The sequence below is a fragment of the Gracilinanus agilis genome, chromosome 1 (genome assembly GCF_016433145.1).
Source record: "Gracilinanus agilis isolate LMUSP501 chromosome 1, AgileGrace, whole genome shotgun sequence".
NCBI classification, from domain to species: Eukaryota; Metazoa; Chordata; class Mammalia; order Didelphimorphia; family Didelphidae; genus Gracilinanus; species Gracilinanus agilis.
This window is the reverse complement of record NC_058130.1, coordinates 541930503-541953583: the sequence shown is the minus strand read 5'-3', so window position 1 is coordinate 541953583 and position 23081 is coordinate 541930503.

Below are 23081 nucleotides of genomic sequence, written 5' to 3'. Positions count from 1 at the left end.
CTCCCTCTGGCACATGTGCCATTGGTTCACTAAAACAGACCTAGGAAAATAGCTAGCATTTATAGAGGTTATCATACTTGTTCTTATATATCAGCAAAAGAAGTGGGAAAAAGAAAATTTCTTCATTCTCCAAGAGATACTAAGTAGCAAGTATGGTGGTAAATTAGATGTCAGCTGAGAGGTCCTCTATTGTAATTACAAAAAGATCATCATTAAAAGATACACTCAGCAGGACATCATGTATTTCTCTAAACTAATTACTGGTAATTTATGGATACCTTTCACCTAACTCTTACCTGTGGCTCTAATAAGCTATAGTATACACAGTGGCCACACACACATACACACACACACACACACACACACACACACACACACACTGGTAAAACTCTCTAGGCAGATGGGTTCAAACAGGTTAAGGATAACTTGGCAGATCTCAAACCCAGAGTTAATTTAGGTGGTTATCTGGCACCAACATATGAAGATTTCCCCTGCTGGATTAGGCAGATAAGAAGAATTTTTTCTAATAGCCATGAAAGCTACTGAAGCAAGTGCTGTGGCATGCTTGGAGCCTGGTCAAGTATTGAAGAAGCCATCATCCATTGCATTCTGAGCCATCACCAGTCATCCTGACTTTTGTCTTGTCACTGAAAGTAGATGAATCTGGAAGAAAGAATGAGGTTGACTATGTGTACTGTTATGAGTAAGATTAGATTAGCTAGTTATTAGGTATTGATAATATATTGATTAGGAAGTACCTAGCAGGAAGGAGCTGGAGCTGGGAATTCCAGGTTGGAATGAAGGAGGAGGAAGTCTATGTGGGTGTGCTGTGTGTGGACTCCATGAGTGGTAGGCAAAAACTATTGCCAGCCTGGGAGACCTCAGAGCAAAGGACACCTTGCATCCTGTTTTCCCCTGGGATCCTGTGTGGTGTGGCATTTAAGGAAAGAACAAGAGAAGAGGACAGTGCTTCAAGCAAACCCCTTACTGCTTGGTTCCTGAGACAACTGTAGCTCCTGACATCCAGACATCATCAGTGGATTGCAGTGAGAAATCCCAAAGCCACAAAAGCCCCTAGCTGCACAAAGCCTGGCAGGTTCCAGGTGTGAGGCAGAAACCCAGAGACTCCAGTATAGCTCCTTGGGCCCTGTTAGTTAGATAGCTTAGATTAGTGTAGTGAATAAGTCCTTCCCTGTCCCTTTGGGTTTTGTTATTAGGTGTTAAGATTTTAGAGTAGTCATTCCTATCCCTCCTTTTTAGTTGTTTCTAATTAAAACCCAATTTCACCTTGTTACCTTGTCAGTTAATTCAAGGCCTCTGGCCAGAGTGACAGTTGGCTGCTATTTTTCACTTGGGAGTGATGTAGCTGTACAAGACTTCAGTGTCCAGTTTTAGTCTCTCTTACATCCCAGAGAGTGTTCCCACAAACCCCATAGTTGATTTTTAATATCCCTGGTGACCCCATTACTTATATTTTCCTACAGTACAACTCTGTCTCCTTTAAATCCAATTCATTCACCAGCCTCCATGATGTCATTGGTCCTCTTGAAAAATAAAGCAAGGAGGGGGAGCACTGGCTTTGTATGACCTATACACCACTATTGAATTATTAAAGAAAATCATAATCATGGGTAGGATGAGCTAACATAATAAAAATGACTATCCTATCCAAATTAATTTACTTATTTAGTGCTATACCTATCATACTACCAAAAAACTTTTTTATTGAATTAGAAAAACTATAACAAAGTTCATTTGAAAGAACAAAAGACCAAGAATATCAAGGAAAATAATGAAAAAAGTATGAAGGAAGGTGGCCTAGCAGTACCAGATCTTAAATTGTACTATAAAGCAGTGGTCATCAAAACAATATGGTACTGGCTAAGAGACAGAAGGGAGGATCAGTGGAATAGAATTGGGGTAAGTAATGTCAGCAAGACAGTGTATGATAAACCCAAAGAGCCCAACTTTTGGGACAAAAACCCACTATTTGACAAAAACTGCTGAGAAAACTGGAAAATAATATGGAAGAGATTGGGTCTAGATCAACATCTCATACCCTATACCAAGATAAATTCAGAATAGGTGAATGACTTGAATATAAAGGAAGAAATATAAATAAATTAGGTAAGCACAAAATAGTATACTTCTCAGATCTCTGGGAAAGGAAAGATTTTAAAACCAAGTAAGAGTTAGGAAAAATTACAAAATGTAAAATAAATAATTTTGATTACATTAAACTAAAAACTTTTTGCAAAAAGAAAACCAATGCTACCAAAATTAGAAGGGAAGCAACAAATTGGGGGGAAAATCTTTATAACAAAAAACTCAGACAAAGGTCTAATTACTCAAATTTATAAGGAGCTAAATCAATTGTCCAAAAAAAAAAAATCAAGCTATTCACCAATTGATAAATGGGCAAGGGACATGAATAGGCAATTTTCAGATAAACAAATCAAAACTATTAACAAACACATGAAAAAGTGTTCTAAATCTCTTATAATTAGAGAAATGCAAATCAAAACAACTCTGAGGTACCACCTCACACCTAGTAGATTAGCTAACATGACAGCAAAGGAAAGAGTTGAATATTGAAGGGGATGTGGCAAATTAGGACACTGATACATTTCTGGTGGAGCTATAAATTAATCCCACCATTCAGGATAGCAATTTGGAACTATGCCCAAAGGGCTTCAGAAGACTATCTGCCTTCTGATCCAACCATAGCACTGCTTGGTTTATACCACAAAGAGATAATAAAGAAAAGAAAAACTTGTACAAAAATATTTATAGCCGTGCTCTTTGTGGTGGCAAAAAATTAGAAAATGAGGGAATATCCTTCAATTGGGGAATGGCTGAACAAATTGTGGTATCTGCTGGTGATGGAATACTATTGTGCTCAAAGGAATAATAAACTAGAAGAATTCCATGTGAACTGGAATGACCTCCAGGAATTGATGGATAGTGAAAGGAGCAGATCCAGAAGAACATTGTACACAAAGACTGATACACTGTGGTACAATAGAACATAACGGGCTTCTCTACTAGCAGCAATGCAAGCATCCAGAGCAAGGCTGAGGGACTTATGAGAAAGAAAACTAGTCACATTCAGAGGAAGAACTGTAGGAGGAGAAACACAGAAGAAAAACAACTGCTTGATCACATGGTCCGATGGGAATATTATTGGGGATGTAGACACTAAACACCAACTATCAATAATATGGAATTAGGTCTTGATCAGTGATAATGTAAAACCCAGTAGAATTGTGCTTCAACTATAGGGGTGGGGGGGGGGTTTGAGGGAGAGGGAAAGAACATGAAACATGTAACATGGGAAAATATTCAAAATTTAAATTAAATTTAAAAAATCATGAAATTTCTATTCAGCCATATCTTGGATAAGGCCATTTTCCTTTAGTCACCCATCTTGAAAAGTTTGTGCCGAAGTTGTCAGTCTTAAAAGCTGAAAACTCAGCAAATTGAATTTGGGATCTTTATAGTGGAAAAGTCTTTGTGCCTTTAGTAACTGACATTTATACAGATCCTTAAGTTTGCAAGGCATTTTATATATGCATGTTATTATCAGGATCTCAGGTTTATAGATGAGAAAACTGAGGCCCAGAAGAGTTCAGTGATTTGTCCTTGTTCAGATACCTAGCAAACATCTGAGATAAAATTTGAATCCAGGGCTCCATGAATCAAAGTTGAGTCTTCTATTTATATTCCATACTACCTCTTTGATAGGTTCCTAGTATGTTTTCTTGCACAATAAATGTGTGTTGAATTAAATTATTAGCAGATGGCACAAAAGATTTTCCTTTTGAAATTATTGATCCAAACAATCTCTGGTAATCAATCTACTCTTCCCACTTAAAGGAGCAACATTTCAGCTCTTTTCATTTGGGGTGAAATATAGAATTTAACATCATAATAAAAGTTGGTTCCATTGAAAATAAAGTATGTATTAAATCATCAAAATACATATATATATGTGTATATACATATATATATGTATATATATGTATATATATATATATATTCATTCTGCCAAGCTGCTAATTGCTAGCTTTCATATAGCACTTTAATGCTGGCAAAACTTTTTAATCAATTGATCAATAAACAATTATTAAGTACCTGCTATGTACCAGATACTATGTTAAGGATACAAAAAGAGGCAAAAGGTAGTCCCTACCCTTAACAGGCTTGTAGTCTGATAGGAGAGAAAAACATGCAAACAAATATATTAAAAGCAATGTTCAAGCCCTTACTACTCTTCTGCCTTTGAGCCAATACACAGTATTGGCTCCAAGATGGAAAGTAAGGGTTTAAAAAAAAAAAAAAAAGCAAGGTACAAACAGAATAAATTGGAATAACAGAGAGAAAGCACTAGAATTAAGAAGGATTGGGGAAGACGTCTTTACATGTGTTATTTTGTTAAATCCTGACAAAAACCATGAGGTGCTATTGTTATCTCCATTTTACAGATAAGGAAAGTGAGGTGGATAGAGGTTAAGTGACTTCCCCATGGTAATTTAGTAAGTAGCCAACACAGGATTTGAACGGAGGTCTTTCTTGGTCCCAAGGCCAGCATTCTATTTATTGTGCTATCTAGGAACAACTAAATAAAAGAAACTTTGTTATTCAGTCCTTTTTAATCTCCTTGGAAACTCTCCTGAGTCTAAGAATATCAAGAGACTTGCCCAGGACCACATAGCTAGCAGGTGGGGCAGAATTTGAACTTGGGTCTTCCTAACTCCCAGACCAGCACATGAAATGGAATAAGCCAGAAAGCTTCTTGTTTTCACACTCCTATATCAGATCCAGAGCTGAAAAAAACAGTATAAATGTTTTGTTTTTAATTTTGTCTGCTTCCTATGCTATTTAGGTGAACAATGTGTGTAAGTTCTGCCTGCATGACCCCAAACAAATCCCAAACTTGAGGACTCCCAGTGTCGATCTCACACCAAATAGCGGGCAAAACTCCCCAGGAAGTCAGGAACCAGATTAAAATGGAGCTGAGAAATGTTTAACAAACTAAAGCACTGCCACGTAGATAATGTTGCAATGTGGTTTTCTAAGTCAAAACCCAGCCTTACAGGGATCCGTTTCTCTAAATTTGACATCATTCTTTTAAGCAACTAAGTCTAAATTGCAAAGAAGAGATTGACCTGCACTGGTAAAGGGAGTTCCTCACTCAAGAGTTCCCTATACCAGTGACAGACAAACTACGGCCAGCGGGCCAGATTGAGGGGGAGGGGGGAGAAGGTTCTATCAAGCTACCTGACATTACTCCTAATCTGACGAATACAATGAGTAGGATACAATACAATGAAACTTCGAAAGAGTTGCCTTAGAAACAAACTGACAGATGAGCATTTCCTTTCCTTTGGCCCCCTCTTTAAAAAGTTTGCCCATCACTGCTCTATACCAATGAGATCACAGGTCCACCCACTCTTTATACCCTTTCGTTCTGCTTCCTAAATTATTTGGATTTGATGTGTGAAACATTTCAGCGTGTGAAACATCTGCTAGAATTTACGTCTTCCTTTTAGGACTTTGGACTTCCTTGTCTTGGATACCAGATTGTATTCAACATTTCACTATGATACAGTGGCTTGGTCTGTATAGATACATTTTTCAATTCCTTAATTGTAAGGATAACCCTATACAACACGCTGCAATATAAAATATTTTTAGAAACAAATCATTTTAGAAATTCTAGGAATTCAAATGATACAAGCTGATACAAGTCAATATAATTAGAACACAAACTTTAGCTGAATTAGATACAAACTGATACAATCCAAGATTATCTTGGTGTGGGCGTAATTAGGTGGCCCAATAGATAGAGAGCCAGGCCTGGAGATGGGAGGTCCTGGTTTCAAATATGACTTCAGACACTTGCTAGTTGTGTGATCCTGAGCAAGTCATTTAACTCCATTATGTCTAACCCTTACTACTCTTCCACCTCAGAATGGATACTTATTATCATCTCTAAGACAAAAGGTAAGGGTTTAAAAAAAAAGATTATCTTTGTTTCAAAAATAAGTAATTGGAGGGGCAGCTGGTTGCTCAGTGAATTGAGAGTCAGGCCTAGAGATGGGAGGTCCTAGGTTCAAATCCAGCCTCAGATACTTCCCAGCTGTGTGACCCTGGACAAGTCACTTGACCCCCATTGCCCACCCTTACCACTCTTCCACCTAAGAGCCAATACACAGAAGTTAAGGGTTTAAAAAAAATAAGTAATTGGAATGTGAACTTGTTGCTTTAGCCAAATATTATGATATAAAAATTTATACTGAGCTTCTATTATATATAACCAAAGCATTTATCTCCTATTGAATCATTTTTCAGTCGTGTTTGATGATTTGAAAACCCCATTTAGGGTTTTCTTAGCAAAGATCCTGGAGTGGTTTGCCATTTCCTTCTCCATCTCATTTTATAGGTGGGGAAACTGGGGTAAACAGGGTTAAAGCCTTGCTCAGAGTCACAGAGCTCTTAAGTTTCTGAGGCCAGATTTGCACTCAGCGAGATGAGTCTTCCTGATTCAAGCCGGACGCTGTCCACAGCATCACCTGGCTAGACATAAAGAGAAGAATCACCCTCCGCAGCGTACACATGAATCTGAACCCTCAATGTGATTTTAGGCCAGAGTGGACTTCTCCTGACTCTGAATTTTTATGACTCACTCACTTGTTTGGCCTTGAATTTTTGTCTAGTGCTTTTGTGGGCACATATCCTGTCTATCCATCAATAGACTCTTAAGAGCATGGGCAGTGTCTCCTATTTCTTTGGTATCACTAATATAGTCATTATTCTTACACTATTTACACGCAGTATGTTCTGGAATGAATGAATGAACCATGGAGATAAAAAACAAGATTTCCTTCCATTATGATCCTACTTTTCCATACACTTTAGGCCAAACACTAAAACTAATTATAGCACTGCACAGCATCCCCCCAACTGTGTTCCATGGAATCCCATTGTTGCATATGATATGAATAAGACTTCCATTACAAAATTTTGCTGGTAGTGATATTTCCTCATTTAAAATATGGAATATGAAACCATGTACCTCAAAATTTCAAGGATGCATGATTTTCATGAATGTTGACTACTTCTTTTGGCAATAATCCCAACCCTTACATTTCTTAGGAGATATTTTTTTAAACCCTTACCTTCTGCCTTAAAATCAATACTATGTATTGGTTCCAAGGCAGAAGAGTGGTAAGGGCTAGACAGTGGGGGTTAAGTAACTTGCCCAGGATCATACAGCTAGGAAGTGTCTAAGGTCAGATTTGAATCCAGGTCTCTAGGCCTGATTCTCAATCTGCTGTGCCACTCAGCTACCCCACCTTAGAAGATGTTATTAAAGAAGTTGGTGTGCTTGAAAATTTTGCAACCCTGTCACCAACTTTCTCATCATCAACCTTTTCAAATTGAGCTAAGACGTTCCCTATGTAAGAATGAGGCAAGGCACTAATATCTTGAAGAGAACCATGGAATGTTGGGGTGAAGGAAAGTCCAAGTGACCATTGGAACAGCAGAGACTTTTGGGAGAGGAGAACCGAAGCGGGGGGGGGGGGGGGGGGGAGTCTTTTGGGTGTTTGAGCCAGAGAGGAAGGATGTGGATCCAAGCTCTGAGATCCCCTGAAGAGACCTTTGGTTTCCATACTTGAAACAGAGACCTGCTCCAGTGACATCTTGGCTTCCTGACATTCACTTAGACCATTAGCAGTGCTTAACTGAGTTTGAGGTTACTGGACTCCTTCAGAGAACAGTTCCCTGAACCCCTCTTGCCTTGGGCCTTTGCCCTACAGTGTCCCACCAAGACTATCAACCAATATTGCTTGTAGGCAATAACATTAGCCAGGTAGGGCAGGAGAAACTCTGGATTGAGGGAGACCTTGGCTCTCCTTCAGGATTGAGACTCAGTGGGACTCTCCAGAGCAATAGACCTGACTTAGGGATCCCTGTGCTCCCTTTCCTACAAATACCCTACCTCATTCCCTCTACCCTTGTTGATCCAGAATAAACATCAATAGATCAGATCTGCATTAGTTCCATTGAGGGAGACTAAATTGGGAGGTGGTGCAACAGCCTGGTCAAGCTGATCTCCTCCTTTAGCCTGACCACCTGCTGTGAGGAAGGGGGAGGTTTCTGTGTACCCCGATTTGCACCAACACTGATTCCAGGGTATCACTCACTTCTCCTTTAGGGGGTTTCATTCCTCCTTCAGGCCCTCAATGGTGGCATGTGCTTCCAGGGTCCCCCGATTTCCAAGGGGACCCCATCTAATCTCACTGTGATAGGGGGCTGCAGATAGGGAGGAGGGGACTTCTATTCAGACTTCATTTTGTTCCAGCTACATTCCCCTTCCTCCTAAAACACCCCACTCATTATATCTGTACCCCAGATGTAGTTGGGCTCTGGATCCCTACTAAGAGTATTTCTAGATGCCTAGGAACTAGGAGCACCTGTAAACTACAGGCATAGTCCTCTGGTCCCAGACCCATCATTTGGGGAATAGCTAAACAAGTTGTGGCATATGATTGTGATGGAATACTACTGTGCCATCTGAAATGATGAGCAGATTAATTTTTTTTAAAGTGGAAAGATCTACATGAAATTATTTTTTAAATTTTTTAAACATTTATTAGTATTTATTTTTTAGAAAAGTTAACATGGTTACATAATTCATGCTCTTACTTTCCCCTTCACCCCCTGAGCTCCACCACCCCCCAACATGGCTGATGAGTATTTCCACTGGTTTTAACATGTATCATTGATCAAGACCTATTTCCAAATTATTGATAGTTGCATTGGTATGAGAAGCAAAATGTCAGAATTAACAGAAAGCTGGCCTTGAAGTCAAGAAGGCCTGAGTTCAAATCTTGCCTCTGTTTCAATACTGGCTATGAGACCTGAACAAAATTATTCATTTAACCTCTCAGTAACATCAAGTGACTCAAAAAGTATAAATTAGAGATCAGAGTAATCATTTATGTAATGTTTTAAGGTTTGCAAAGTGTTTTACATAAATTATTTCATTTGATTCTCACAACAGCCCCTGTTAAGTTTGATCTCTTATCATCCCATTTTACAAATGAGAAAACTGAGACCCAGAGAGGTTTAGCTGTTAAACATAAGACAAGACACAACTCCAAAGTCAATGAATACTAAGTGCTTTCTACCTGCCAGGCAATATCTGGAAAAAATAATTAATTTTCTGAAATTCAGCATCTCAGAAATTTCAAGTTATTAAGCACTGGTGCTCTCATTGCTTTAAAGGCAATTTTTGAAAATCAAAGCAGTTAGGAGGAGTTAGGTGGCTCAGTAGATAAAGCATCACACCTGGAGTTGGGAGGACCTGGGTTCAAATTTGGACTCAGATACTTCCTAGCTGTATGACCTAGGGCAAGTCACTTAGCTCCAATCGCCTAGCCCTTGCCCTTCTGTCTTGGAGTTGTTACTAAGACAGAGAGTAAGGGTTTAACAAATTTTTTAAAGAAAAGAAAATCAAAGCAGTTTATTACTGAACAATGTTTATGATATGTATGGCCCAGATCAAATTGCTTACCATCTCTGAGTAGGGGAAGGGAAGGGAAGCTTCCCACACTGAGACCTCAAGACATGGGATCCTTGAACAAAGATCACAACTAAGAATAAGTTATTTGGCATTTAAAGAAAAGAGAGAGAGAGAGAGAAAGTTGGATCTTCTAATTTTGGAAAACATATGTAGGAAATTATTACTTGTAATTGAGAAAGTAAAATATCTTTGAATTTTTTTAAAAAGAGCGTTTATGATATTACTAATGGTTTTCCCCAATCAGGATTTCATAGATTATGTGTGTGTTACTACTGTTTCCAATAATACTTAATTTCATTGTCCTAAATAAGGGCTCTTAGATCATCAAAATGGTCATTCAAAACATTGTACCAGGGGGCAGCTGGGTAGCTCAGTGGAGTGAGAGTCAGGCCTAGAGACAGGAGGTCCTAGGTTCAAACCCGGCCTCAGCCACTTCCCAGCTGTGTGACCCTAGGCAAGTCACTTGACCCCCATTGCCCACCCTTACCAATCTTCCACCTATGAGACAATACACTGAAAGTACAAGGGTTTAAAAAAAAAAACATTGTACCATTTTTCTTTTTTTTCATTTCAAAAGCTTTATTTAATAAATATAATATAATATCACATTATATAGCATGAATTTAAATATGTGAATAGAAATAAGCATAATTAATGAATAACATGAATATAAAGAATACAGACTATTATATTTTAAACACATTTTCTATATATTTATATGTACATATTCACATATGTATGTGCATATTTGCCTAGAAACTTATATGAGTGGCATACACATATCTGTATTATATGTGTATGTGTTTTTGTCTACACATACATGCCACTGGAAACTTTCTATTTGGTGCTGAGATAGTTTTACCTTAATTTTCTTAATTTAGAGATCAAAATCATGGTAAGCCAAGGTCTGTTTACCAACACGTTGCCAACTAAGAAAGCCTGAGAGATGTTAGTTTGAAACAAGTCTTGAGATCTGAGAAAGCGTTAAAACATTGTACCATTATTCTTCGAGGAAGGGAGCGTGAACAGAAGCAAGAATGTATCACTTCAGTTGAACACACAGATCTGACAGTTCCCAGACCTTGATGAAGACAGCAGCCACCTGCTGAAGAGACAAATTGCTGGGCCGAGAATACAAGTGTCATTCTGGGCTGATCTTTGATGGAGAATTATAGCAGGGACATAGGCCAAGGACAGAGATAAAATATGTGTAACTCCAGAGGCTCAAGGCCATTTATACAAACTCTCCTCATTGGCAAAAAAAAAATAATAATAATAATCACTGGATGCTCTGGTGAGTTCTTGGGAGAGGAGAGATCCTAGTCTCTCTGGCTTCTGGCTTCAAGATAGGGCACCCTGGGTTTCAGGCTATTTTCGGGGAGAATTCCCTGGAGGGAGAGAAAGACTGTAAGAAGTTGGTATGATCAAGATACCAGTTTTTCCTGCTTCCTCCATAGGAGTAACGGCTGAACTAGATCTGATTTTTATTTTTTTCCCTTTGAGAAGAATTATTATTGAGCATCAGTAAAACCTGGTATCTTTATCTCCTCTCATTAGATTCTGGGGAAGCTGTGGACATTAAAGCAAAAATGATTCATAGATGCCTGAACAACTGTCCCATGATCTAAAAAAAAGCCTCAGGACATCCCGCTGAACTGGGTAATAGATGGGGCAGACTTCATTATAAGCCTTTCTCGGATGCTTGTGAGGGGGTCCTAATATCATTTCCTAAAGAACAACTTAGACTTCTGGGCACTTTGAAGAAGCCCTGGTAGATGCAGATATATGATTGGACCCCTGTTGGTCTTCACATAGGAAAGGAATGCCCCTGGGGTGGCATGAAGGGATCTAAAGGCAAGACATGAGAGTGTGTATATGTGCAGATTGAGGGTCGAGGGGATCCATCTCATCTACTGTCTTTGGTAAATTCATTTCTGGTTTCTCACAGATTTCAGAATTCATTGTCAGTGGTGGTACTGTTCATAGAGCACTGGACTTGGAAGCAAGAAGATCTGAATTCATATCTAGCCTTAGACAATGATTAGCCATGTATCCCTGGCAAGTTACTTAATCTCTGTCTGCTTCAGTTTTCTCAACTGTAAAATGGAAATAATAATAATAATAGCATCTATCTCAAACACTCCTATCTATGTAGCCCGGAGCAAGTCAGTTGCCTAGTTCTTACCACTCTCCTGCCTGAGAATCAATACTTAGTATTGATTCCAAGATGTAAGAGTTTTAAATAATAACAATCATAGCATCTCTCTCTGAGTCGTTTTGAAGATCAAGGGATATTTTTGTAAAGCACTTAGCACTTGGCACACAGTTGTTCCACCTTCATTGTCAAGGAAGACCAATGGCATCACAATGAGTGATATCTTGGCTTGCTCATGAATTGGATTTCAGTGAGGCAGAACTGCACAAGGTCATCAGCCTCACTTTCCAGAGCCATTGAATGTTGAGCAGCAAGACAAAAGTTGAGATGACCAGTGATGCCAAGGATACAGTGGTATCTGATTGAGCTCTGAGCACTGTCTTCATGGCCATTGGAACAAATTGGTCTTGTCCACCCATTCTGCTGTGAGAAGTCTTCACGTGCTTGAGATAGAAATCCTGCTAAGTAATCGACAGGGTTAAGGTCTGTCAGTTACCCTCAACCTGGTTTGGTCCACCTGTCTATGTGGTTTAGTCCATCTGTGGAGAGATTTTTGCTAGGATGTGACCACTACACATGCTACTGCTTCTTGAAGCCACAATGAATGTTGAGCAGCAAGACAAAAGTCAAGATGATCAGTGATGCCGAGGATACAGTGGTATCTGATCAAGCTCTGATCGAGATGAGAGTTAGGAGAAAGATGGATACCAAAAGTGGGTGAATAGCCCTAAAAAGGGCTCAGCAAACCCTCACACCAGAGATGCTAGTCTTCCCTGAATACTCGTGAATGTGGATATATATTTCTTCCTCTTGCTATGTTACACGAAACTACTGGTCTGGCATATAGTAGGTGCTTAATAGATGATTGTTTCTTTCCTTCATTCTAGTCAAGGTTGTCAAAAGAAAGAAAAGCAATCTGCTCTATAAAATACAGTTTTGGGATCCTACACTTAAGTTTAAAAAAAACTGAACTGTTCAAGTATTGCATAAAGTAGAAACAACTTGATTTTTTGTAACTGTTGGGAAAAATTTGAGGAATTTGGTGGATTAAAAATGCAATATAAGTTTGTATTAGCAACCCAAAAGAGCCAATGCAATCAGAGGCTATATTAATAGAAAGGAAGAGCTAAGTCCCTATTCTCAATTCAGACCAAATAATACCTAAAGTATTGTAATCAGTTCTGGGAAAAACAGGAGTAGCTACATGTCTTCTAATACAAGGAGCAAAGAGGTGCAACACATAGAATGCAGGACTTTGGGATCAGAAAGATCCAAGTTCAAATACTGTCTCAGACACTTATTAGATTTGTGATTCTAAACAAGTCACTTAGCCTCTCATATCCTCAGTTTCCTCATCTGTAAAGAGTGGATAATAATAGTACCTCTCTCATAGGGTTCCTCTGAGGATAAAATGAAATCATGTATGCAATACTTTCCCTATATATGCTATTTGTTATTCTAAGCAGATACTAGAAGAATATTATTAGAGATATTGCGCAGAGAGAGAGGTGCTAGTAAGTGGGTTTGGTTTGGATTAGATGACAACTAGGATCACTTTCACCACGGAAAGTCTGTCATTCCCCTCTCCCATCCTCCATTGCTTTTTCTTCATAATACAAATGAAGGATTAATATACATAACGCTATCATTTCCCCCAAAACCTGGTACAGCGGATAGAAAGTCAGGTCTGCAAGAAGGAAGACTCAGTTCAAATCTGAACTCAGAAACTTACTAGCTAGGTGACCCTGGGCAAGTCACTTAACACTGTTTGCCTCAGTTTCCTCATCTGGAAAATGAGCTAGAGTAAGAAATGGCAAATCTCTCCAGTGAGTCTGCCAAGAAAACCTCAAATGGGGTCATGAAGAGTTGGACACCGTTGCAAAAATGACTGAACAACACAACCCTGCAGAATTGATAAATGGAAGCTTAGCTCTTCCCACCTTCTACCCACCCTTGCTGGCAGGGGGCTGGACTAGATGACCTCTTGAAATCTTATGACATCACATCTTATGACATCTGAGACAGCCATGAATAGAAACCAGGGTGCTGCATGTCTAGTTCAGTGAGAATTTATTTAGTAATTATCAAAGCAAACCAAAGGTTATCATGGGGCTGGACATTTAGAGATTAAGGAGAGCTGATAAGCAGAACTATTTTGCAGGTAGCTTGACTTTAGTGGTTCTGCGATCTCTCTACTGGGAATGTGGAGGTGTTTATAATCCTGTATTATAATTGATTCCAGGTGACCTGGGCAAGAAAGTTGAATCAGACCTTCTCTGCTTTGATTTAAATGGCAGGAACTGGGCCATCCCCAAAATCAAAAGATATATGAGTGAGGAATGCTTAAAAGGAAAGAAGGAAGACAAGCTAAAGGGAATCCTGGAGCACCATGTCCTGAGTGAGCTACAGCTGCCCTCCCCACCTCCAAAGGAAGGGTCATAAATTACTGGGAACAGTCAGCACCCTGGCTCCAGGACATGATCTATTACAGAAGGAGGATGCCTGTAAGCAGAGAACACCGTAATTGGGAAGCAACAACATATGTGCCTTCAGTTTACATATACAATGAAGAGTAACAGAAGGGGCCACAAAGGCTGAAAAATGAGATGCACATTTCCAGCAAAAGGAACATTATCAAGATTTGGGTCTCTCTGGGCCACTGGGGAAGCCAGATGGCACAATGGATAGAGTACTGGGCTAGAGTCGGGAAGACTCATCCTTCTGAGTTCAAATGTGGACTCAAACACTTAACAGAGGTGTGTGACCCTAGACAAATCACTTAATCCTGTTGGCCTCAGTTTCTTCATCTGTAAAATGAGCTGGAGGAGGAAATGGCAAATCATTCAAGTATTTTGTGCAAGAAAGCCCCAAATGGGGTCACAATGAAGTCAGACAACTGAAAAATGACTATACCACAAAAAACAAAAATGGGTCACTGAGCCTCAGGTGAATAGATGGAAGGGGGGACAAAGTTTGGCACTTATAATATTCTCCCTATCTCACACACATGCACACACACACACACACACACACACACACACACACACACACACACACACAGATTTTCTCCATACAATAATCAGCTATCACTTACTAACTGCCTAGGTGGCACAGGGGCTAGAGTGCCAAACTTGGGATCAGGAAGAACTGAGTTCAGATCCTGCCTCGGACACTTATTAGCTCTATAATGCTAGGTAAGCACTTGGCATTTCTCATCCTCAGTTTTCTTACTATAAAATGGGATAATAATAAGGGGTGATAATGGTCTGGACTAGAGTAGTGGTAGTGTGAGAGCAAAGAAGGGGGCACGTATACAGAATTTGTGGAGTCAGAAGTGACAAGACTTGTTAACCAATTGCATGTGTAGCATGAGGGAGAGTGAAGAGTCAAAGATCTCACCAAGTTGAAGAACTAAGGTAACTGGCAGAACAGTGGTACTTTAGATAACTCTAGGAAAGTTGAAAAAGAGATAATGTGTGTTTGAAAGAAAAGATAATGAATTCTTGTTTTTGACATGCTGAATTTGAAATGCCTTTTCTCATTTGCTCATTTTCAGTCATGTCCAACTCTCTAGCACCAACCCCACTTGGGGTTTTCTTGACAAAGATACTGGAGTGGTTTGCCATTTCCTTCTCCAGCTCATTTTACAGATGAGAAAACTTAAGCAAACCAGGTTAAAGTGACTTGCCCAAACTCACGTAGCTAATAAGTGTCTGAGGCTAGATTTGAACTCAGGATGATAAGTTTTCTTGACTCCAGGCCCAGCACTCTATCTGCTCTACCACCTAGCTGCCTAGGACTAGATAAAAAGAAATGGAATTTATCTGAATTTATTTATTTATTTATTGTGATCATTGAAACAATGGGAGCTCATGCAATCACCAAGGAAGATTTTATAGAAGGAGAAGAGAAAGCCAAAGACAGACCCTTGAAGGACAATGACAGTTATAGGGAATTACCTAGACAAAGATCCAGCAAAAGAGGCTAAAACAGAGTTATCAAATAAGTAGGATAAGAACAAGAAAGAGAATAGCATCACAAGAAAAAGAGAAGCAGGTCAAGAAAGTGACTGACAGTGCCAAAACCTGTGTGGAGGTCAAGAAGGATGAGAATTGAAAAAAAGACCTTTGGATTTGGCAATTAAAAGATCACTAATAATCTGGAAAGAGCAATTTCAGCAGGATTATAGGGCCAGAAGTCAGACTCTAAAGAGTTTGGAATAGAGCAAAAAGTGGAGGCGTCAAGAATAAACAGATTTTTTCAAAGAAGTTAGTTGTAAAGGTAAGAAGAAATATCAGATGTTAACTAGTAGTGGATGGTAGAATTAAGTTTTGTTTTGTTTTGTTTTAAAGAACGTGTAGGCATGTAGTCAGCAAGAAAGGAACTAGTAGATAGGGAGAGATTGAAGATTGAAGGGGAAGAGTGAAAGGAGGGAGGTGATAGTGGGAACAGTCTTCAGAAGAAAATGGGAGGGAATGAGATCAAGAACACATGTGGAGGGGTTGGCCTTAGGAAAAGATCTCCCTTTCATGAGATACTAGAGAAAAGGAAAAGATAGCTGGGGATGATGTCAGAGGTATGTGAGATAAGAGGAGAGGAAGAGGCAACTCTTGGCAAATGGCTTCAATTTTATTGGTAAAATATGAAGAGATACAGCTGAGAGGGTGGGAGGCTTGATGAGAGAAATGAAGGTATCTGCTTAATCAAGTCATAATAAACCAAGTACCTATTATGTATAGAACATTATGCCTCACTCCCACTCCCAAAACTAAAAGAAATGGTATTTATTTTCGAAGTATTCTACATGTATTATCACATCAGATCCTCCTCACAAAAATCCTGTAAAGTAAGCTGAGTCTCAGAAAGATCAAGAGATTTGCCTATGAAGACGCAAGTAGAAAATATTGGAGGCAGAATTCTAGAATATAGTCCTCTCCTTATGCTGAAATGCAAGGACTAAATAAGACAAGATCCCTGCCCTCAGGAAGCTTGTGGTTGATCAATATTGATAGATACACAAAGAACTATATTATAGTTATAATATAGACTGTCCCCTATACCTGTAGTGTACTCCCTTCTCTCCTTCAAGTCTCAGCTGTGGAGAAAATTGCACAGAAAGGGTTTGGGATGAAGGGAGAATAGAGTGATTGACAGTGAAGACAGTTGGAAGGGGGACGGGAGAGACTGAGGAGAGGGACAGTTGCTCTCTGAGGGACACTCTTGCCTGGACCTCAGGACAAGAAGGTGCTCTCCACCTTTTGGGAGATGCATTAGCCCGAAGAGAAGGGCTAACTCAGCTCAGAAGGTCAGAATCTTTTTTCCTCTTGCTGTCTACTGCTAAAGACTTTGAACTTATAAAAGCTAGCATAGATATAGTACAGAATAGGAAGAAAGAAAACCTTCACAGGACTGTGAGCCCTGGGCTCAGCTCAAAAGCTGGCAGAGAATTAAACCCAAATCTGTGCTTAAGGTTTAGGGCCATCCCTACTTCCCTCTATCCTAATGCCTTGTTAAGACTTATTATTAAATCAGCTTTGGTTATATAACGTAGTCAGATAATCTTTTGCAAGTGTGAAGGGAGCCACAAGGGAGAAGCCATTGGCTCCCTGAGCAATCAGTTAAGGTGCTCTGAGGATTAGCTAATCAACATTCTTGGCTAACCTCAGTAACATCATCCCAGATTTCCCTTTCTAATTTACCTTTGTAAGAGAGTGTTCTTACACAGCTCAAGTACCCCTCATAGTACATAATAGCGAAAGAGAGGTCCCCAGTTTTATGCAAGGCACATAATTGGTATAGAGAAGAAAACACTATATCAGGAGACAGAGTTTGAACTTCTCTTTAGAGTTTACTGTCTTTGGAACCCAGAACAAGTCATTTAAACTTCCTCAACCTCAGTTTCCTCATCTGTAAAATAGCACCTACTTTGCAGAGTGGCATAGTGCTATATAAATATGCTTTTCTTTTTTTAAATTTATTCATTTAATTAATTAATTTAGAATATTTTTCCATGGTTACATGATTCATATTCTTTCTCTCCCCTCCTCCCTCCTCTTCCTATAGCCAACAAACAATTCAACTGGGTTTTACATGTATCATTATTAAGACCTATTTCCATATTATTAATATTTGCACTAGAGTGATCATTTAGAGTCTATATCCCCAATCATATTCCCATCAAACTATGTGATCAAGCAGTTATTTTTCTTCTGTGTTTCTACTCACACAGTTCTTTCTCTGGATGTGAATAGCATTCTTTCTCATAAGTACCTCTGGATTGTCCTGGATCATTGCATTGCTACTAGTAGAGAAGTCCATTACATTCAGTCATGCCACAGTGTATCATTATCTGGGTACAATGTTCTGCTGGTTTTGCTCCTTTTACTCTGCATCACTTCCTGGAGGTCTTTCCAATTCACATGGAATTCCTCCAGTTCATTATTACTTTGAGCACAATAGTATTCCATTTCCAAAAGATACCACAATTTTTTCAGCCATCCCCCAATCAAAGGGCATCCCCTCATTTTCCAATTTTTTGCTACCACAAAAGAGTGTGGTTATAAGTATTTTTGTACATGTATTTTTCCTTTTTATTTCTTTGGGGTACAAACCCAGCAGTGGTATGCCTGGATCCAAGGGCAGGCATTCATTTAAAGCCCTTTGGGCATAATTCCAAATTCCCTTCCAGAATGGTTGGATCAATTCACAACTTCATAAGCAATGCATTAGTGTCCCAGTTTTGCCACATCCTCTCCAACATTTATTACTTTCCTTTGCTGTCATATTAGCCAATCTACTAGGTGTGAGGTAGTACCTCAGAGTTGCTGTGATTTGCATTTCTCTAATTATAAAAGATTTAGAACACTTTTTCATGTGCTTATTGATAGTTTTTATTTCTTTATCTGAAAACTGCCTATTCATGTCCCTTGCCCATTTATCAATTGGGGAATGGCTTGATTTTTTTGTACAATTGATTTAGTGCCTTATAAATTTGAAAAAATTAGACCTTTCTCAGAGGTTTTTGTTAAAAGATTTTTTTCCCAATTTGTTGCTTCCTTTCTAATGTTGGTTGCATTGGTTTTGTTTGTAAATACCTTTTTAATTTAATGTAATCAAAATTATTCATCTTACATTTTATAATATTCTCTATTTCTTGCATGGTCTTAAATTCTTTCCTTTCTCATAGATCTGACAGGTATACTATTCTACATTCACCTAATTTACTTATAGTTTCCATCTTTATATAAAGTCACTTATCCATTCTGATTTTATCTTGGTATAGAGTATGAGATGTTGATCTAAACCTAATCTCTTCCACGCTGTTTTCCAGTTTTCCCAGCAGTTTTTGTCAAACAGTGGGTTCTTATCCCAAAAGCTAGGATCTTTGGGTTAATTGTATATTGTCTTGCTAAGGACATTTACCCCAAGTCTATTGCATTGATCCTCCCTTCTGTCTCTTAGCCAATACCATTTTGTTTTGATGACCACTGCTTTATAGTATAGTTTTAGAGCTGGTACTGCTAGGACCCCATTCTTTACATTTTTTTTCATTATTTCCCTTGATATTCTTGATCTTTTCTTCTTCCAAATTAACTTTGTTATAATTTTTTAAATTCAATTAAAAAAGTTTCTTGGTGGTTTGATAGGTATGGCACTGAATAAGTAAATTAATTTGCATAGGATGGTCATTTTTATTATATTACCTCATCCTACCCATGAGCAATCAATGTTTTTCCAATTATTTATAGCTAGTTTTAATTGTGTGGAAAGTGTTTTGTAGTTGTGTTCATATAATTCCTGTGTTTGTCTTGGCAAATAGATTCCTAAATATTTTATATTATCTAGGGTGATTTTAAATGGAATTTCTCTTTCTAACTCTTGCTGCTGGGTTTTGTTGGAAACATATAGGAATGCTAAAGATTTACATGTGTTTATTTTATACCCTGCAACTTTTACTAAAGTTAATTACTTCCACTAGCCTTTTAGTTGATTTTCTAGGATTGTTTAAGTATACTATCATATCATTTGCAAAGAGTGATCATTTAGTCTCTTTATTGCCTATTTTAATCCCTTCGATTTCTTTTTCTTATCTAATTGCTACTGATAGTGTTTCTAGTACAAAGTGTTATCAAAAAAAAGTAAATAAGCTGAGTAGAGTAGGTGTGAAGAAGGATAAAAGGGAATAAGGGATTATAAGGTGATTGGAGGAGGAAAGAAGGTAAGGTAAGGTATATAGGAGATAAGGGAAATGGGGTATGTTGGAGAGGGCAGCTCAAACAAGTTTATTCCCAGAGGCTTGAGACAGAGGATACAGGGAGGAAACTAGGACAAGTAATAAACTTTTAGGCTTGACTGGAGGGTTTCTCTTGTTAGTTTCAAAGTCTCTTGAGGGAGGAGTCGAGGGGGCTCCTCCCTGCCAGTCAAACTGATGGCTGGAGGAAGTCTTGAAGGTGGGTACTTCCTGTCAAGATGGATGCCCCAGTTGTCTCAAGAAATAAAGGAAAATGATTCTTTCCTCTTGACCCTTGTCTTAATTTTCGACACAATGACTCACCACAGGGTTTGAACAGGTAACAAGGGGATTTATTAATACCAGGGTCAGTCAGAAGGGGGAGGGGTTCAGGATTTTCTAATTGCCACTAAGGAGAGGGCTGAGGGAGGGGGATGGGTCGTGGAGAGGTTTAGACAGAGAGAGAGTCCGGCTCTCCCAGTCAGGAAGATTTGACTCCCTTTTAAATAAAGTCTTTATCAAACCTAGGGATAACTTATTTGAAGATACTCCAATTATCTAAAGAAACTAAAACCCACTATGTTCAATCACCAAGCCCTCCCTTCCAACCAGAACCCAAAGGAAAATCAGGGAAGGGGAGGGATGGAGATGGGAGATCAGGGAGAGGTCCAGAGAAATGAGATAAGTCCAAATTTCCCCAAAACAAAATAAGCGCAGGCCAAGGCCGAAGCAATTAGGCCAAAGCCGAAAGGCCAAAGCAAAAGCCTCCAGCCACAGCGAAAGCCAGAAGGCAAAAGCTCGTCAGTTGGAACTTCCCCTCTATTTATCACTTTAAGTTCTAACTAACTTTCTGAACATTCTAAGATGTTTAACTGACGTTTTGTGACCGTTAGAAATTGCAGAAGCAAAAAGTTTCTGTTAGCCACCTTGCATTACAAAAGTTAAGTAATAGAGGTGATAACACAAATCCTTGTTTCACCCCTGATCTTATTGGGAAAGCTTTTAACTTATCCCCATTGCAGATAATATTTGCTAATGATTTTAGGTATATACTGTTTATTATTTTTAAGAAAGGCCAACGCACATGTCCACTGGTTGTAACATGTGTCCTTGTTCAGGGCCTATTTCCATATTGTTGTTAGTTGCATTGGTGTGGTCGTTTCGAGTCTACATCCCCAATCATGTCCGCCTCAGCCCATGCATTCAAGCAATTGTTTATCTTCTATGTTTCCTCTCCTGCAGTTCTTCCTCTGAATGTGGGTAGCATTCTTTACCATAAATCCCTCAGAGCTGTCTTCTGTCATTGCATTGTTGCTAGTACAGAAGTCCATTACATTCAATTTTACCATAGTATATCCATCTCTGTGTACAATGTTCTTCTGGCTCTGCTCCTATTGCTCTGCATAAGTTCCTGGAGGTCTTTCCAGTTCACCTGGAACTCCTCCAGTTTATTATGCCTTTTAGCACAATAGTATTCCATCACCAGCATATACCACAGTTTGTTCAGCCATTCCCCAATTGAAGGACATGCCCTCCTTTTCCATTTCTTTGCCACCACGAAAAGCTCAGCTATAAATATTTTCATACAAGTCTGTTTATCTATGATCTCTTTGGGGTACAAACCCAACAATGGTATGGCTGGATCAAAGGGCAGGCATTCTTTTATAGCCCTTTGAGCATAGTTCCAAATTGCCAGCCAGAATGGTTGGATTGTTTCACAGCTCCACCAGCAATGCATTAATGTCCCAATTTTGCCACATCCCCTCCAGCATTCATTAATCTCCCCTTCTTTCATTTTAGCCAATCTGCTAGGTGTGAGGTGATACCTCAGAGTCATTTTGATTTGCATTTCTCTAATTATTAGAGATTTAGAACACTTTCTCATGTGCTTATTGATACTTTTGATTTCTTTACCTGAGAATTGCCTATTCATGTCTCTTGCCCATTTTTCAATTGGGGAATAGCTTCATTTTTTATACAACTGATTTAACTCCTTGTATATTTGAGTAATTAGATCCCTGTCAGAGTTTTTTGTTATAAAGATTTTTTCCCAATTTGTTGTTTCCCTTCTGATTTTGACCAAATTGTTTTTCTTTGTACAAAAGCTTTTTATCTTAATATAATCAAAACCATTTAATTTGCATTTTGTAATTTTCTCTAACTCTTGCTTGGTTTTAAAATCTTTCCTTTTCCAGAGATCTGACAGGTATACTATTTTGTGTTCACTTAACTTATTTATAGTTTCCCTCTTTATATTCAGGTCATTCACCCATTCTGAATTTATCTTGGTGTAGGGTGTGAGATGTTGATCTAAACCTAATCTCTCCCATATTGTTTTCCAGATTTCCCAGCAGTTTTTGTCAAATAGTGGATTCATGTCCCAAAAGTTGGGCTCTTTGGGTTTATCCTACACTGTCTTGCTGACGTCATTAACCCCAAGTCTATTCCACTGATCCTCCCTTCTATATCTTAGCCAGTACCATATTGTTTTGTTTTTGTTTTTGTTTTTTTTAAATATTTATTCATTAATTCATTAAAATACTACTAACAAAAGTCATTTTATGTCAAATATATAACATTTTTTTGTTTTGTTTTGTTTTTTTTGTTTTTTTTACATTTATTAATATTCATTTTTAACATGGTTACATGATTCATGCTCCTCCTTTCCCCTTCAACCCCCGCCCCGAATCCCCCTACCCATGCGCATTTCCACTAGTTTTGTCATGTGTCCTTGATGGAGACCAATTTCCAAATTGTTGGTAGTTGCATTGGTGTGGTAGTTTCGAGTCCACATCCCCAATCATGTCCACCCCAACCCATGCGTTCAAGCAGTTGTTTTTCTTATATGTTTCCTCTCCTGCAGTCCTTCCTCTGAATGTGGGTAGCATCTTTACCATAAATCCCTCAGAATTGTCCTGGGTCATTGTATTGCTGCTGGTTCAGAGGTCCATTACATTCGATTTTACCACAGAATGTCAGTCTCTGTGTATAGAGTTCTTCTGGCTCTGCTCCTTTCGCTCTGCATCAGTTCCCGGAGGTCTCTCCAGTTCGCCTGGAACTTCTCCAGTTTATTATTCCTTTTAGCACAATAGTATTCCATCACC